This window comes from Amblyraja radiata, chromosome 1 (genome assembly GCF_010909765.2).
Source record: "Amblyraja radiata isolate CabotCenter1 chromosome 1, sAmbRad1.1.pri, whole genome shotgun sequence".
Classification (NCBI taxonomy): domain Eukaryota; kingdom Metazoa; phylum Chordata; class Chondrichthyes; order Rajiformes; family Rajidae; genus Amblyraja; species Amblyraja radiata.
The window spans coordinates 34722456-34734268 of NC_045956.1; positions in this window are offsets into that span (position 1 = coordinate 34722456).

Here is an 11813-nt window from a genome sequence, read left to right on the forward strand (position 1 = left end):
CATTTAATACCATATATAACCATATAACCATATAACAATTACAGCACGGAAACAGGCCATCTCGACCCCTCTAGTCCGTGCCGAACACATATTCTCCCCTAGTCCCATATACCTGCGCTCAGACCATAACCCTCCATTCCTTTCCCATCCATATAACTATCCAATTTATTTTTAAATGATAAAAACGAACCTGCCTCCACCACCTTCACTGGAAGCTCATTCCACACAGCTACCACTCTCTGAGTAAAGAAGTTCCCCCTCATGTTACCCCTAAACTTCAGTCCCTTAATTCTCAAGTCATGTCCCCTTGTTTGAATCTTCCCTACTCTCAGTGGGAAAAGCTTTTCCACGTCAACTCTGTCTATAATACACTTCTATTATATTCCTGCCGCTGTCTCTTCCCTCAAGTAAAGGTCCCAGCCTCTCGAAATATCCAGGTAACTGCAGTCCCTCATCCCAGGAACCATCCTCGTAAATCTTTTCTGAACCCTCTTTGATGGCTTCACATTGTTCCCAAAGTAAGCCGACCAGAACTGAACACAATGCTCCAGTTGAGGCTGGAGCACTGTTTTATAAAGGTTCAGCATGAATTCCGTGCTTTCGCATTCCATGCCTCTATTGAGAATGCAGATTTATCTATGCACTAGCAATTGCTTTCTCAAACTGCACATTCAATTCCAATCACTTCAACACCTTTCTCACCAGGTCTCAGCATCCATTTTAGAACGGCATCCTTTACTCTGCATTGTCTTTCCTCATTCTTTTTACCAATTTGGATCGCCTCACATTGCTGGGCGTTAAACCTCATCTACCACATGTTTGCCCATTTTATAGAACAGTACAGCATAGTAACAGGCCCTTCAGCCCATAATGTCTGTGACAATCACAATCCCACTTTAAACTACAAATATAAATTAATTCTATGTATATCTGAATCCCATAGGCCAGAATACTCGGTATACTCCTGTAAGTTGAACACTTTAAAAGTTTAAAAATAGTTTTCCATACATCTCAGATACGAGGATGTATTAATTTTCAAAGAAGGATAGTACAAGCAATTGGAAAAAGCTAGGGTTGTCATTTTCTACTCCAGTCCTACAAAAGACACAAATTGCACATCTGCTACCAGTGTGCGGCCGAGCGCAAATTGGAGGATCAGCACCTCATATTTTACTTGGGCAGCTTACACCATAGCGGTATGAATATTGACTTCTCTAACTTCAAGTAACCCTTGCTTTCCCTCTCTCTCCATCATTCCCCCTTCCTAGTTCTCCGACCAGTCTGACTGTCCCCCTGATTACATTTTACCTCTGTATGCTTTGTTGTCAACTTCTCCAAGCTAACAATGATCTATTCTACATTTTCCTTGAACTCCATACACTTTGATGTCTCATTTCCACACCTTACACTTCCTTATCTCTGTGTTTCCCTTTCTTTCTCATGACTCTCACTCTGAAGAAGGGTGTTGACCCGAAACATTACCCATTCCTTCTATCCAGAGATGCTGCCTGCCCCGCTGAGTTACTCCAGCATTTTGTGTCTATCTTCTGGAATATTTCAGCAGGTAAGGCTGGAGAACATGACCGGTATTGTCCTGGCCTGGTTATGTACTAAATAGGTTAAACGCAAACTGCCCCTTCCACCTGCCTCCCACCCCTACCCACACAAAAAAAAAGGTTAGTGAACAACTATGAAGTGATCAAGCCTTAACATGCATGCCGTGAACATGGTCAATCACCAGAAAAACAATCAGCATAATAGGAAAACACATAACACGCCCTAATACAGTAGACAGTCAAGATAATTATCATCAATCACAGCAGGATCTTGAGCAACTGGGCAGGAGGGCTGAGGAATGGCTCTTGGGATTTAATTCAGGGATTCAGGCCGCATTTGGAGCATTGGATTCAGTTTGGGTCACCCTGCTACCAGAAGGGTGTTATTAAACTGGAAAGTGCTCAGAGAAGATTTGCGAGGATGTTTCCAGGACTCAAGGGCCTGAGCTGCAGGGAAAGGTTGGGCAGATTAGAATTGTATTCAGGAGGCTGAGTGGTGATCTTATAGCAGCGTAAAAAATCATGAGAGGAATAGATAGGATGAACGCACAGGGTATGTAATCCAGGGTAGGAGAATCAAGAATAAGAGGGTATAGGTTTATGATGAGAGGGCCAAGATTTAATAGAATCTGATGGGTAACTTTTTCACTCAGAGTGGAACGAGCTGCAGGAGGAGGAAACTGAGACAGGTAGTATAATAACGTTTAAAAGAAGATTGGCCAGGGAGATGGATTGGAAAGGTTTGTAGGGATATGAGCCAAACACTGGCAAATGGAACTAGCTTAGATGGGGTATCTTGGTCGGCATGGACGAGTTGGGCTGAAGGGCCTGAAGTGTGAGGTGTTGCATTTTTAGAAGTTAAACCAGGGCAGGACCTTCGTTGTTGTGTCCCGGGGAGTGCTGAGATCAATGGGATTTATTAGTACAGGAAGATTGTTCCCTGAAAGTGCCATCATAGATAGGTAGGATATTGTAGGATTTAGGCACAGTGGCCTTCATTGGTCAGGGGACTGAGTATTGTGACATTATGTAACAGTTGTAGGTAACATTGGTGAAGCCATTTTTGGAGTATTGTGTTCAGTTTTGGACACCCTGCTATAGGAATGATGCCATTAAGCTGAAATGGGTGCAGAGAAGATTTACAAGGATGTAGCCAGAATTCGAGGGCCTGAGCCATGGAGAGAGATTGGACAGGTTAATCCAAGTTAATCTTTGGAGCACAGGAGGCCGAAAGGTGTTCTTATAACCCAGACCATCACCAACCACCCTTCTATTGACTCTAGCCAAGCCAATTAACCTACAAACCTGTTCATCATTGGAATCTAGGAGTAAACCAAAGATCTCAGAGAAAACTCACCCTGTCACGGGAAGAGCGTACAAACTCTGTAGTCAGGATCAAACCCGGAGGGCTGCAAGCGCTGTAAGGCAGCAGTTCTACCGCTGCGCCACCGTGCTGCAAGGGTATGTCCATTTACTCTGAGGCTATGGCCTCTGGTCCAAGACTCTACCACGAGTTGAAACATCCTCTCTACATTCACTCTATCCAGGCCTTTCACTGTTTGTTATGTTTCAATGAGGTTCCCCTCAACCTTCTAAACTCCACCGAGTGGAGGCCCATAGCCTTCAAACACTCATCATATGTTAACCCAATTATTCCTGGGATCATTCTCGTGAACTACCTCTAGATCTTCTCCAATGTCAGCACATACTTCCTCAGATATGGGGCCCAAAACTGCTCACAACACTCCAAATGCGTTCTGACCTGTGCCTTAAAAAGCCTCAGCATTACATCCATGTTTTTGTACTGTTGCCATCTTGAAATAATTGCATTTACCTTCCTTGCATTCAACTTGCAAATTAACTGCACTCCCAAGTCCCTTTGCACCTCTGATTTCTAGATTCTCTCCCCATTTAGAAAATAGTCTACGCCTTTTTTCCTACTCCCAAAAGGCATGACTCCACACTCTGCCATGCTGTATTCCATCTGCCACTTCTCAGACTCTCCCAACCAATTCAAGTCCTTCTCCAGTTCCTGGTTTCTCTACACCACCTGCCCCTCCACCCATCCTCATATCATTTGCAAACTTGGCCACAAATCCTTCAATCCCCTCATCCAAATCATTCATATACACCGTGATTAGCGGCCACAGAACCGACCCCTGCGGTACATCGCTAGTCACTGGCAGCCAAGCAGAAAAAGCCCTCTTTATTGTCACATTCTGCCAGCCATCCAACCTGCTATCCATGCTAGTATCTACCCTCTAATACCATGGGCTCTCATCTTCTTTAGCAGCATCACATGCGGCACCTTATCAAAGGCCTTCTGAAAATCCAGGTAAACCACATCCACTGACAGAAGGGTCTCGACCCGAAACATCACCTATTCCTTTTCTCCAGAGATGCTGTCTGACCCGTGGAGTTACTCCAGCACTCTGTGTCCACATCCACTGACTCTCCTTTGTCTGTCCTGTTTTGCGCTTCCTCAAAGAATTCCAACAGGCTTGTCAGGCAAGATCTCCCTTTCACAAAACCATGTTGACTTTGGCCTATTTTATTTTGTGTTTCTAAGTACTCAGAAATCTCGTCTTTTATAATGGACTCTAAAATAGTCCCAACCACTGAAGTCAGGCTAACCGGCCTATAGATTCCATTCTTCTGTCTCGCTCCCTTCTTGAGCAGCGGAGTAATATTTGCAATATTCCAATCATCTAGAACCACCCCTAACTAGTGATTCTTGAAATATCAATATCAATGCCTCCTCTTATCCACCTTCAGACCTTTCAGCTTCCCAAGCACCTTCTCCCTAATACATACCTGTATATCTTTGGAGTGTGGGAGGAAACCGAAGATATCGGAGAAAACCCATGCGGGCACGAGGAGAAGGTAAAAACTCCGTACAGGCAGCACCCATAGTCGGGATCTAACCCGGGTCTCCGGTGCTGCAAGTGCTGTAAGGCAGCAACTCTACCGCTGGGTCACCATGCTGCCCTACTGATTACCCACTGCAGTACTCTGTCCCTACTGATTGTAGTAATGGGGAGAAACCTGGTAGAGGTGGGGACAGGAAAATGTCTGGCGAGTGAGGGGAAAGGAAGTGAAAATGGTTAGCAACTGGGAGATCCAGCAAGCCTAGACAGATTGAGCACGTATTCGACAAAACGGTCAACTAGACTGTGCTTGGTCTCGCCCCCAATGCAGTAGATGAGGTTGGAGGAGATGCACGTGAGACAGAGGTTCACGTGAGACAGACGTTTTATCCTTCTCTTCCCTCTGCCCCACCTGGATGCACACCCATTTCTCTTTTCTCCTTCCTCCCCACTCCTTCCACCTATATTCCTCCTCCTCGATTCACATTTCACACCTCTTCTATCCTTTTCTCTTAACCTCTCACTCTTTGTCTTTTCATCTCTGGCCTCTGTCCAACCATCTGCCAATCACAAACCCCTCTCCCCCTATCCACCTATCACTTGCAAGACTGTCCAACTCCCCCCCCCCCCCCCACCTGCAATTAGACTGAATAAGGGTCCCAATCCAAAATGTTGCCTATCCATGTTCAAAAACCTACCCTTTTTACCCAGTAGTAGCCCCAGAATTCCCTCCCCTTATATAATCTCTGGAAAATAATTTCACTTACAGAAGCTGACCTTAAGACAACCTGAAAGTCTATCAGATAGGAAAGAAATTGTTTTATTATACCTCAATAATAGTTAAACATTGCTACAGCCTTCAAAAGATAGCTAAAACCAATGCTGAGTTTATTGCAGAATATAATTTTAGCGGCATCAGACACAACATGAGGAAAAAAACTAAAGTTGCATAATCTCATTTAACCTCATTTAATCTCATTACAGCTCTTTTCACGGGACCAATTGACTCAGGAACAGCTTCTTCCCCTCTGTTATCAGGCTTCTGAACAGTCCTTCCATAAGCTAGGGTACAGTCCAATTCACCTCCACCCCATTGCGGACATTGGACTTTGTCTCTGAAACTGACGAACTGAAACAAACCTGAGAACTATATTCTGCTCTCTATATCTTTCCCTTTGCACTGTCTATTGTGCTTAAGTATTGTATTTATGTATAGTATTATCTGATTTGATTGCATAGTAAGCAAAACATATTTTCATTACACCTTGGAACATGTGACAATAGTAAACCTAAAGTAACATTTATCCCTTGAAAATATTGAATTGCATAGGCAAATTTCTTTTTATAAATATTAACATATGGCAAGTTAATATTCTAGTCAAAAAACAAAAATTCCCAATGCTGAAAATCTTGAATAAAAACAGAAATGAGAGAAAATCCGGCAGGTGTAGCAAAACAAACAGTGTTAACGTTTCAGAATGCTAATCTTTCATCAAAACTCGAAAACAAGTTTGCTTTGAGTTAGAGAGAAGAAAGGGTGGAGAGAATAGTGCAAATGTCTGCGCAAGGATAGAGGCCAAGGTTGGCCCGGTGACACCAACTCTGATGGTGCTGTCTAAGGGAGAGAGGATTGCATGTTCATCACAGCTGAGGGGAGACCCAAGGAACCCGCAGATGCTGGAATCTTGTGGAAAGCACAAAGTGCTGGTGGAACTCAGCAGGTCCCTATTTAAGTCTTCCAAGAAACTAATGAAGATGACATATCTAGTGAGAAGAGCCAGTAAGAAAATAGTTTTTTGGTGGTGATAATTGGGAGCAAAGTTTGTATGGATGGGTTTCCACAAAGAATGAATTCACTCCTATGTCCTCTGGTTCTCCTACCCTGGATAAAAGACACGGCGCATTCACCTTATCTATCCCCCTCATGATCTTATACACCTCTATAAGATCACCTTCTAGCCTCCTGTGCTCTAAGAAATGAACTGAACGCAATACTCCAAATGCAGCCTCACCAACTTCTTGTACAACAATAACATAACATCCAAACTTCTACATTCAGCACCCTGAAGGTCAATGTACCAAAGGTATTCTTGACCACCCTATCTAACTGTGATGCCACATTCATAAAACTATGAAACTATCCACCAGCACTCCTAGATCCCTCTGCTCCAGAACACTCCCCAGACCCCTGTCATTGACTGGTCCTGTCCTAGTTTAACTTCCCAAAATGCAACACCTCGCACTTATCTGCATTAAACTCTATTAACCATTCCCCACTTTAGTGTCTTCTGCAAACTTGCAAATCATTCTTTGTACATTTTCATCCAAATCGTTGATGTAAACCACAAACAGCAATGGGTCCAGCACTGATCCCTGAGGCACACCAATAACCACAGGCCTCCAGGCTGAAAAACAACCTTCCCATGCTTCTGCTTCCTTCCATGAAACCAATTCTCTATCCAGTCGACTATCTCTCCCTGGATCCCATGGGATTTAACCTTCCAGAGCAGCCTATCATGCAGAACCTTATCAAATTAATTTGCTTTTAATTCTTACTTCTCAGATGGCAGAAATCAACTTCTAGCATCTGTAGGTTTTCTATGCATCCCCAAGTCCAAACAGGCAACAGATTAATATTTTAGTGAACCATATTATGTATGCAGATGATCTTGGGGTCTTTAGTCCATCTAGCGCTGGTCTCCAGCAGCTCCTTACTATATGTTCTGTGTATGGTGTGGAACATGACATTAAATATAATGCTAGTAAGAGTGCTGTTATGATCTGTAGAAACAAAGAGGATAAATGTCTAAAATTTCCTGATTTTAAATTGTCTGACAATAATCTTAGTGTCTGTAATAAGGTAAAATATCTAGGGCATATTATTACAGAACAAATGACAGATGATGAGGATATTTATAGGCAACGACGCATGCTGTATGTACAGGCGAATATTCTCTTGCGTAAGTTTGGTGCGTGTGCAGATGTGGTGAAGATGTCGCTATTTAGAGCATACTGCACACCACTCTACACTGCGCACCTGTGGTTGAACTATGGAAAGACAAGTTTGCAGAGACTAATGGTGGCATATAACGATGCCATGAGAACACTGCTAAGGAAACCTAGATGGTGTAGTGCCAGTAATATGTTTGTGGCTGCAGGAGTCAGTACTTTAGAAGCTATCCTAAGAAATCACATGTATAAATTCATTTGCAGGATAAATTACTCTAAAAATGTAATTATTGTGGCCTTGTCAAACATAAGGGTCAGCACTACACGCTACAAATTCCAGCTGTGGAGACACTGGTATCGTTGTCTCGTTGTAGGACATTGATCATTCTTTTAATCTGGATTTTTAACTTATGTATTGTGTTTTTAAAAATATATAATTTATGATGCTTTTATGTGATATACTAAGATTTTATATGTACTTTATGATATTTTTTTAATATGCAATGCATTTTTTAATGTAATGTTGCCCCTTGTCTGGACCTCGAGTCCGTAATAAAGTTTATTATTATTATTATTATTATTAATAAACTTTCATCACAATAATGTAGTTGTAAAGTTCAGCAATTTATATAATTTGCTGATTATTTAATGACATGCTAATGATATAATATTTAGCAATTTAGATACAGTGTACAGGGAGAGAAGCATTTCAGGTCAATAACTTTAGATCAGAACTGGAAAATGCCAAATCTAACAAAGCAAAGAAAATGCAAGAATAAAATGGAATGTTGATGAGGATTGGAGAGATCAAACTGTAAAAACAATGGGTGTCAATGCAATAAATAGAGTAACAGAGGACACATTTTGAGATGAAACAAATGGATTTGTGAAATTGTTTTCTGAAATTAGGAACCTTCCTTGTACCTGAAAAAGTCAGAAGAGGATTAGGAAGATCAGCTAATTTCAAAGGTGATTAAAACCTCAGGATTATTTGTGCAGATGAAGCAAACATCCAGTCTTTTTTTATATCCCTGCACATTATTACTACACTCCCCCTGACCCCACAAAACTCAGCAATTTAAAAATACTTAACTCCTCACTTTTCCAATTCTGATGAAAGATCATTGACTTGAACTATGATCTGTAGAGAGATTGTAGACTCCATAGATGTAACCAGTAGTTTTTGTTTGAACTGATTTTGGAACAAAATTGCAAGATGGAAATAGGATGACCTGGTGATTGAAATTTCAATTTAGGACCAAAAGGACCAACATTATTTACCGACTGTTTCTTGCTTCACAGTAGAAGAATTCAGAATGAGTGATTCTTTCATTTCTTAATAAGGCTTTGCATCTGTAATAAGGTATGACATTTCAAAAATGAAATTATTTTTGTATGGACAGATCTAGTAATTTGTGTGTGAACATTGTTTTGAATCCCAAGAGAAATTGTTAAAACTGGATGCCTCTTGACATCATCATACCATTTCTCATAATGGATACCGTGAGCCAATGAGCAGCAGCTATTACTGTTTTCCTTTCAACTTTACATAATTCAGTAAAGACAGTGTTAAGGTGACCAGGGCCAATAAGCCAATAATGTAGAAATATTGTCCCTACATACCCTGTCTTTCACCTAGAGCTATTAATTAGTTACCAACTAAATTGCTTAAAAGCCTCAAAAGGTCACTATCGTTGAGCAAATATGATTTGTGGAAAGTGTACTGCAGATAAAGGTTTTTACAGCTATCACTGGCCAATAGGTTTTTTCAATTTGTATTAGGTTAGATAGAGAGATATTCCAACTGGGACGAATTAAATGGATTTTTCCATTTCAGAATCTTGACCATAATTTAGCTTGTAGATATGATAGCATTTTGCTGTGCTTAAATCAGCATACATGAAATTATGTATTTGAATTCAATTGGCTTTATTGATGGATTAAATATCGTAGACCTAGTATGTTTATTCTTTTTATGCATTTTCTAAATGAGTGATCGTTTGCATTTCTCATACCATGTCTTAATGTAAATTCTATTATTCTTGAAAACTGTTTGCTAATATATGACACTTCTTAATTAATCCAAGGCTCCAATGAAATATTGTGCCTAAGTGTGCACACTTTATCTTTGAAGAGGATGTAGAGGATTTTTACCATGAAACTAGTAGGGACACGAGATTTAGGTTACATAATAAGGCTGTATTTCAGCACAATGGCGCAGCTGGCAGTGCTGCTGCTTCACAGCACCAGAGACATGGGTTCAATCTCGTCATCAAGACACACAGGTCTAATTTGACTTTAAATGCCCCCTAGTCAGTAGGGAATGGATGCAAAAGTGGGATAACATAAAACTAGTGTGAATGGTTGATCGATGGTCAGCGTGGGCGTAGTGGGCCAAAGGGCTGTACATTCTAAACTAACCAAGACAGGTTGACAATTCATTTCTCAAAGTCCAGAAAATTAAGGAGAGATGACTGATTGCATTAAGGAAAGAGAAATGAAATGCTGATGGAAGCAGATTCAATAATATTAGAGATTGTGGATTAATTTACAGTAATGTTATGACAAAGCCTGCACATGCTTTCAAGGCAGAGAATTCCAAAGGTTCACCCTACTCTGTGGGAACAAATTTCTCCCATGTCAGCATTAAAACACCCTTTTCTCAAACTGGTCCCTAGACTCCTCCGTCAGGGAAATATCCTTCCTGAATCCTGCCTGCCAAGCCATGGAAGAATCTTGTAAGTTATGATATGATTTCCTTTCACTCCATTGAAGTAGAAAATAAATCCAGAGTCTGAATATTCACTGCAATCCCTCTATAGCAAGTATTCCTTGGAGCGCAAGAGGCTGAAGGGTGATCTTATAGAGGTGTATAAAATCATGAGGGAAATAGATACGGTGAATGCACAAAGTCTTTTCCCAGAGTAGGGGCATCAAGAACTAGGGGACATAGTTTAAGGTGAGAGGGGAAAGATCTAATAGGAACCTGGGGGGAAACTATTTCATACAGAGGGTGATGGGTATATGAATCGAGCTGTCAGAGGAGATAGGCAGGTACTAGAACAAGGTTTAAAAGATATTTGGAAAGATACGTGGATAGGAAAGTTTGGGGGGATATGGGCCAAACATGAGCAGGTAGGATTAGAGTAGATGGGACATCTTGGTCAGCAGGGGCAATTGGTCCAAAGAAAATGGTTCAGTGGCCTGAATCTGGAGGTATGCGTTTTCAAACTACTGTACCGCTTGTCTGATGGGAGAGGAGAAAAGAAGGAGTGACCAGAGTGAGATTGGTCCTTGATTATATTGGTGGCCTTGCCTAGGCAGCAGGATGTGTAGTCAATGGAAGGGAGGTTGGATGGTGCAATGGTCTGGGTTACGTTTACACTCGCCAACAGTCTGTCTCATCCCTTTCTCTCTTTGTTGCTTTTCAGTCTGTAGTTAAATGTTGTTTTAGTGTATCTTTAGTTTTGTATTATGTGGTGGGTGGAGTGGGGAGGGAACTTTTTAAATCTTTTTCCTCGACGGAGATGCAACTTTTTCCTTATCGTATCTGTGTCTGCACTGCGGCCTAACATCGTGGTGCTGGCGATCTCTTGCTGGGGATTGACCTTAGGAGCTCCAACCACGGGAGCCTGCAGATTTAACATCTCGGAGCTGGCTGTCCCTTTGCCAGGGATCGACCTTGGAAGCTCCAACCCGCGGGAGCCTGCAGACTATAACATCGTAGAGCTTGCGGATCCTTGGTTAGGAACCGGCCTCGGGAGCTCCAAGCCGCAGGAGTTTCGACCGCCCCGATCACGGGTGCTTCGATCACCCCGATGTGGGAGCTTCAATCGCCAGCTGCGGGAGCTTCAATCACCCCGAATGCAGATGGTTCGACTCCCCCGATCGCAGGAGAAAAAGGAGGAAAGAGGATAAAACTTTATTGCCTTCCATCACATAGAAACATAGAAAATAGGTGCAGGAGTAGGCCATTCGGCCCTTCGAGCCTGCACCGCCATTCAATATGATCATGGCTGATCATTCAACTCATTATCCTGTACCTGCCTTCTCTCCATACCCCCTGATCCCTTTCGCCACAAGGGCCACATCTAACTCCCTCTTAAATATAGCCAATGAACTGGCCTCAACCACCTTCTGTGGCAGAGAATTCCAGAGATTCTATGTGAAAAATGTTTTCCTCATCTCGGTCCTAAAGGAATTCCCCCTTATCCTTAAACTGTGACCCCTTGTTCTGGACTTCCCCAACATCGGGAACAATCTTCCTGCATCTAGCCTATCCAACCCCTTAAGAATTTTGTAAGTTTCTATAAATTATAGTCAGTACAAGCCGAGTCTATCCAGTCTTACGAGTCTCACAGTGAAGAATGTGGAGGAGCCGCTATTGGATGTTTATGTTAAATTTTTATATGGTTGCGTGTTTTTGTTGCTTTTTTGGTAT